Raw genomic sequence first — 6,732 nt, 5'->3', positions numbered from 1 at the left:
AAGTCTGTAGTGTGTTCTGGTGCAGAGATATGTGATATGTTGCTCGGTTGCTAGTGTAACTCCATCTGGTTGCTAGGCAGTTACCATAGTGATACTAATCAAGTCTCCTGGCCATCCTGATTAAAATAAATCAACCCGGAAGTCTCTATGTTTTTGTGATGCAGAGATATGTGATTTTTTACTCGGTTGCTAGGGTAACCCCATCTGGTTGCTAGGCAGATACCATAGTGATACTAATCAAGTGTCCTTGCCATCCTTATTGAAATAAGTCAACCCGGAAGTCTCTACGCTTTTCTGATGCAGAGATATGTGATTTGTTACTCGGTTGCTAGGGTAAGCCCATCTGGTTGCTAGGCAGTTACCATAGTGATACTAATGAAGTCTCCTTGCCATCCTGATTGAAATAAGTCAACCCGAAGTCTCTATGTTTTTGTGATGCAGAGATATGTTATTTTTTACTCGGTTGCTAGGGTAACCCCATCTGGTTGCTAGGCAGATACCATAGTGATACTAATCAAGTGTCCTTGCCATCCTTATTGAAATAAGTCAACCCGAAGTCTCTACGCTTTTCTGATGCAGAGATATGTGATTTGTTACTCGGTTGCTAGGGTAAGCCCATCTGGTTGCTAGGCAGTTACCATAGTGATACTAATGAAGTCTCCTTGCCATCCTGATTGAAGTAAGTCAACCCGAAGTCTCTATGTTTTTGTGATGCAGAGATATGTGATTTGTTACTCGGTTGCTAGGGTAAGCCCATCTGGTTGCTAGGCAGTTACCATAGTGATACTAATGAAGTGTCCTTGCCATCCTGATTGAAATAAGTCAACCCGAAGTCTCTACGCTTTTCTGATGCAGAGATATGTGATTTGTTACTCGGTTGCTAGGGTAACCCCATCTGGTTGCTAGGCAGTTAACATAGTGATACTTATCAAGTCTCCTTGCCATCCTGATTGAAATAAATCAACCCAGAAGTCTCTCTGATTTTCTGGTGCAGAGATATAGTTACTGCTAAACGGTTGCTAGGGTACTCTGTGTAGTTGCTAGGGAGTGGCTTGGCAGCTGCCAATCATGAATCTCCAAAGGCTGCTTGTCAGTATGAATGATATAAACCAACTCCCATGCCTCTGTGACATTCAGAATGGAAGATATCCCTCTATGGATTTTGGTTGTTAAGGTGCTCGACAATGGTTGCTAGGGAGGGGCTAGGAAGTGTTGAAGTGATGCATGATTGGCTGTTTGCTGTCCCGAGTCAAACGAGACCACCCTTGTGTTTCTATGACACTTCTATCCGGAGATATCCCTTTGATCTTTTTCAATAGAAGTCTATGGGACTTGTTGCTAAGGTGCTCTTAATGGTTGCTAGGGCGTGGCTTGATAGCTTCACAATGATCCAGAGAGACTGATTGGTTGTCTGAGTAAAATGAGCCCACCCCCTCGTCTCTATGACACTGTGATCCAGAGCTATGTTCAATACAAATCCCTATGCCTTTTCATTTCATGGGCCGTCCTACACCATTATAAGTCAATTGGGGCATTTTTGGGCAGCTCCTGCCCCCAGGGGTGCAAATTTTACCCCATATTGAGGTATGCTCTTACAGAGCCTGCCAGCCTCTTCAAATGTGGCAAATCACACGTTTCTACTGAAATCCTCGCTTGGAGCTGTGACGCGTCAAAGTTTGTCTCAATGTTAAGTCTATGGGATTTTTCGGCCGCTTTTTTGCCCCTGGGGCAAATACCGCACTCCGATCGCTTATAAAAGTCATAGCACACGTGTCCTCAATAGGCCGTTCGATTTGATACCTCATTCGTGGGTCTACGCCAAACGGTGCGGGACGAGTTAGGTGCCGAAGTTTTGTTAAGAGATATAATAAAAATAAAAATAAAAAGTATAATAAGTATGTGAGATTACAATAGTGATGCTTTGCAAGCACCACTAAATAAAAATAAAAATAACTAGAAAGGTACATTTCCTGAAGAAAATGTGAGTGGTGCTTGCCGTGGCAAAACTCGTCCAACAGCATGTTGTAACTTGAAAAGAGCAAAAATTATGGTCATAAATAAATCAACCCAGAATTCTGTATGATTTTCTGATGCAGAAATATGTGATTTGTTACTCGGTTGCTAGGGTAAGCCCATGTGGTTGCTATGCAGTTACCAAGGTAATACAATACATGGCTCCTTTCCATCCTGAGTGAAATAAGTCAACCCGGAAGTCTGTTATGTTTTCTGGTGCAGAGATATGTGATTTGTTACTCGGTTGCTAGAGTAACCCCATGTGGTTGCTAGGCAGTTACCATAGTGATACTTATCAAGTGTCCTTGCCATCCTGATTGAAATAAATCAACCCAGAAGTCTCTCTGATTTTCTGGTGCAGAGATATAGTTATTGCTAAACGGTTGCTAGGGTACTCTGTTTAGTTGCTAGGGAGTGGCTTGGCAGCTGCCAATCATGAAACTCCAAAGGCTGCTTGTCAGTATGAATGATATAAACCAACTCCCATGCCTCTGTGACATTCAGAATGGAAGATATCCCTCTATGGATTTTGGTTGCTAAGGTGCTCGACAATGGTTGCTAAGGAGGCGCTAGGAAGTGTTGAGGTGATTCATGATTGGCTGTTTGCTGTCCCGAGTGAAACGAGACCACCCTTGTGTTTCTATGACACTTCTATCCGGAGATATCCCTTTGATCTGTTTCAATAGAAGTCTATGGGACTTGTTGCTAAGGTGCTCTAAATGGTTGCTAGGGCGTGGCTTGATAGCTTAACAATGATCCTGAGAGACTGATTGGTCGTCTGAGTAAAATGAGCCCTCCCCCTTGTCTCTATGACACTGTGATTCAGAGCTATGTTCAATACAAAATCCCTATGCCATTTCATTTCATGGGCCGTCTTACACCATTATAAGTCAATTGGGGCATTTTTGGGCAGCTCCTGGCCCCCAGGGGTGCAACTTTTACCCCATATTGAGATATGCTCTTACAGAGCCTGCCAGCCTCTTCAAATGTGGCAAATCACACGTTTCTGTGAAATCCTCGATAAGAGCTGTGACGCGTCAAAGTTTGTCGCAATATTAAGTCTATGGGATTTTCGGCTGCTTTTTTGCCCCTGGGGCAAATACCATACCCCCGATCGCTTATAAAAGTCATAGCACACGTGTCATCAATAGGCCGTTCGATTTGACACCTCATTCGTGGGTCTACGCCAAACGGTGCGGGACGAGTTAGGTGCCGAAGTTTTGTACGGAGATATAAAAATAAAAATAACTAGATAGGTACATTTCCTGAAGAAAATGTGAGTGGTGCTTGCCGTAGCATAACTCGTAAAATAGCATGCTTGAAAAGAACAAAAATTATGGTCATAAATAAATCAATCCAGAAGTCTGTACGATTTTCTGGTGCAGAAATATGTGATTTGTTACTCGGTTGCTAGGGTAAGCCCATGTGGTTGCCATGCAGTTACCAAGGTAATACAATACATGGCTCCTTTCCATCCTGAGTCAAATAAGTCAACCCGGAAGTCTCTACGTTTTTCTGATGCAGAGATATGTGATATGTTACTCTGTTGCTAGGGTAACCCCTCCTTGTTGCTAGGCAGTTACCATAGTGATTATAATGAAGTGTCTTTGCCATCCTGATTGAAATAAACCAACCCAGAAGTCCCTATGTTTTTCTGATGCAGAGATATGTGATTTGTTACTCGGTTGCTAGGGTAACCCCATGTTTTTGCTAGGCAGTTACCATAGTGATACTTATCAAGTGTCCTTGCTATCCAGAGTAAAATCAGTCAACCAGGAAGTCTCTATGATGTTCTGATCCAGAGATATGTGATTTGTTATTTGGTTGCTAGGGTAACCCCTCCTTGTTGCTAGGCAGTTACCATAGTGATTATAATCAAGTGTCTTTGCCATCCTGATTGAAATAAACCAACCCAGAAATCCCTATGTTTTTCTGATGCAGAGATATGTGATATGTTACTCGGTTGCTAGGGTAACCCCATGTGGTTGCTAGGCAGTTACCATAGTGATACTTATGAAGTCTCCTTGCCATCCTGAGTGAAATAAACCAACCCGGAAGTCTCTATGTTTTTGTGATGGAGAGATATGTGATTTGCTACTCGGTTGCTAGGGTAACCCCATCTGGTTGCTAGGCAGTTACCATAGTGATACAAATGAAGTGTCCTTGCCATCCTGATTGAATTAAGTCAACCCGGAAGCCTCTATGTTTTTGTGATGCAGAGATATGTGATTAGTTACTCGGTTGCTAGGGTAACCCCATCTGGTTGCTAGGCAGTTACCATAGTGATACTTATCAAGTCTCTTTGCCATCCTGATTGAAATAAGTCAACCCGGAAGTCTCGACGTTTTTGTGATGCAGAGATATGTGATTTGTTACTTGGTTGCTAGGGTAACTCCATCAGGTTGCTAGGCAGTTACCATAGTGATACTAATGAAGTGTCCTTGCCATCCTGATTCAAATAAGTCAACCCGGAAGTCTCTACGTTTTTGTGATGCAGAGATATGTGATTTGTTAGTCGGTTGCTAGGGTAACCCCATCTGGTTGCTAGGCAGTTACCATAGTTATAATAATCAAGTGTCCTTGCCATCCTGATTGAAATAAGTCAACCCAGAAGTCTTTACGTTTTTCTGATGCAGAGATATGTGATTTGTTACTCTTTTGCTAGGGTAACCCCATCTGGTTGCTAGGCAGTTACCATAGTGATAGTAATCAAGTCTCCTTGCCATCCTGATTGAAATAAATCAACCCAGAAGTCTCTCAGATTTTCTGGTGCAGAGATATGTGATTTGTTACTTGGTTGCTAGGGTAACCCCATCTGGTTGCTAGGCAGTTACCATAGTGATACTAATGAAGTGTCCTTGCCATCCTGGTTGAAATAAATGAACCCAGAAGTCTGTAGGATTTTCTTGTGCAGAAATATGTGATTTGTTACTCGGTTGCTAGAGTACTGTGTTTAGTTGCTAGGTAGTGGCTTGGCAGCTGCCAATCATGAATCTCCAAAGGCTGCTTGTCAGTATGAATGATATAAACCAACTCCCATGCCTCTGTGACATTCAGAATGGAAGATATCACTCTATGGATTTTGGTTGCTAAGGTGCTCGACAATGGTTGCTAGGGAGGGGCTAGGAATTGTTGAGGTGATTCATGATTGGCTGTTTGCTGCCCCGAGTCAAACGAGACCACCCTTGTGTTTCTATGACACTTCTATCCGGAGATATTCCTTTGATGTGTTTCATTAGAAGTCTATGGGACTTGTTGCTAAGGTGCTTTAAATTGTTGCTAGGGCGTGGCTTGATAGCTTCACAATGATCCTGATTGACTGATTGGTCGTCTGAGTAAATTGAGCCTGCCCCTTGTCTCTATGACACTGTGATCCAGAGCTATGTTCAATACAAAATCACCATGCAATTTCATTTCATGGGCCGTCCTACACCATTGTAAGTCAATGGGGGCAACTTTGGGCAGCTCCTGCCCCCAGGGGTGCAACTTTTACCCCATATTGAGATATGCTCTTACAGAGCCTGCCAGCCTCTTCAAATGTGGCAAATCACACGTTTCTGTGAAATCCTCGATAAGAGCTGTGACGCGTCAAAGTTTGTCGCAATATTAAGTCTATGGGATTTTCGGCCGCTTTTTTGCCCCTGGGGCAAATACCATACCCCGATCCGCTTATAAAAGTCATAGCACACGTGTCATCAATAGGCCGTTCGATTTGACACCTCATTCGTGGGTCTACGCCAAACGGTGCGGGACGAGTTAGGTGCCGAAGTTTTGTACGGAGATATAAAAATAAAAATAACTAGATAGGTACATTTCCTGAAGAAAATGTGAGTGGTGCTTGCCGTAGCAAAACTCGTAAAATAGCATGCTTGAAAAGAACAAAAATTATGGTCATAAATAAATCAATCCAGAGTCTGTACGATTTTCTGGTGCAGAAATATGTGATTTGTTACTCGGTTGCTAGGGTAAGCCCATGTGGTTGCCATGCAGTTACCAAGGTAATACAATACATGGCTCCTTTCCATCCTGAGTCAAATAAGTCAACCCGGAAGTCTCTACGTTTTTCTGATGCAGAGATATGTGATATGTTACTCTGTTGCTAGGGTAACCCCTCCTTGTTGCTAGGCAGTTACCATAGTGATTATAATGAAGTGTCTTTGCCATCCTGATTGAAATAAACCAACCCAGAAGTCCCTATGTTTTTCTGATGCAGAGATATGTGATTTGTTACTCGGTTGCTAGGGTAACCCCATGTTTTTGCTAGGCAGTTACCATAGTGATACTTATCAAGTGTCCTTGCTATCCAGAGTAAAATCAGTCAACCAGGAAGTCTCTACGATGTTCTGATCCAGAGATATGTGATTTGTTATTTGGTTGCTAGGGTAACCCCTCCTTGTTGCTAGGCAGTTACCATAGTGATTATAATCAAGTGTCTTTGCCATCCTGATTGAAATAAACCAACCCAGAAATCCCTATGTTTTTCTGATGCAGAGATATGTGATATGTTACTCGGTTGCTAGGGTAACCCCATGTGGTTACTAGGCAGTTACCATAGTGATACTTATGAAGTCTCCTTGCCATCCTGAGTGAAATAAACCAACCCAGAAATCTCTACGTTTTCTGATGCAGAGATATGTGATTTGTTACTTGGTTGCTAGGGTAACCCCATCTGGTGGCTAGGCAGTTACCATAGTTATACTAATGAAGTCTCCTTGCCAT

Source organism: Xyrauchen texanus, chromosome 39, assembly GCF_025860055.1.
Source record: "Xyrauchen texanus isolate HMW12.3.18 chromosome 39, RBS_HiC_50CHRs, whole genome shotgun sequence".
In the NCBI taxonomy this organism is placed as follows: Eukaryota; Metazoa; Chordata; class Actinopteri; order Cypriniformes; family Catostomidae; genus Xyrauchen; species Xyrauchen texanus.
The sequence above is the reverse complement of the archived record's forward strand: the minus strand, read 5'-3'. Positions refer to the sequence as shown.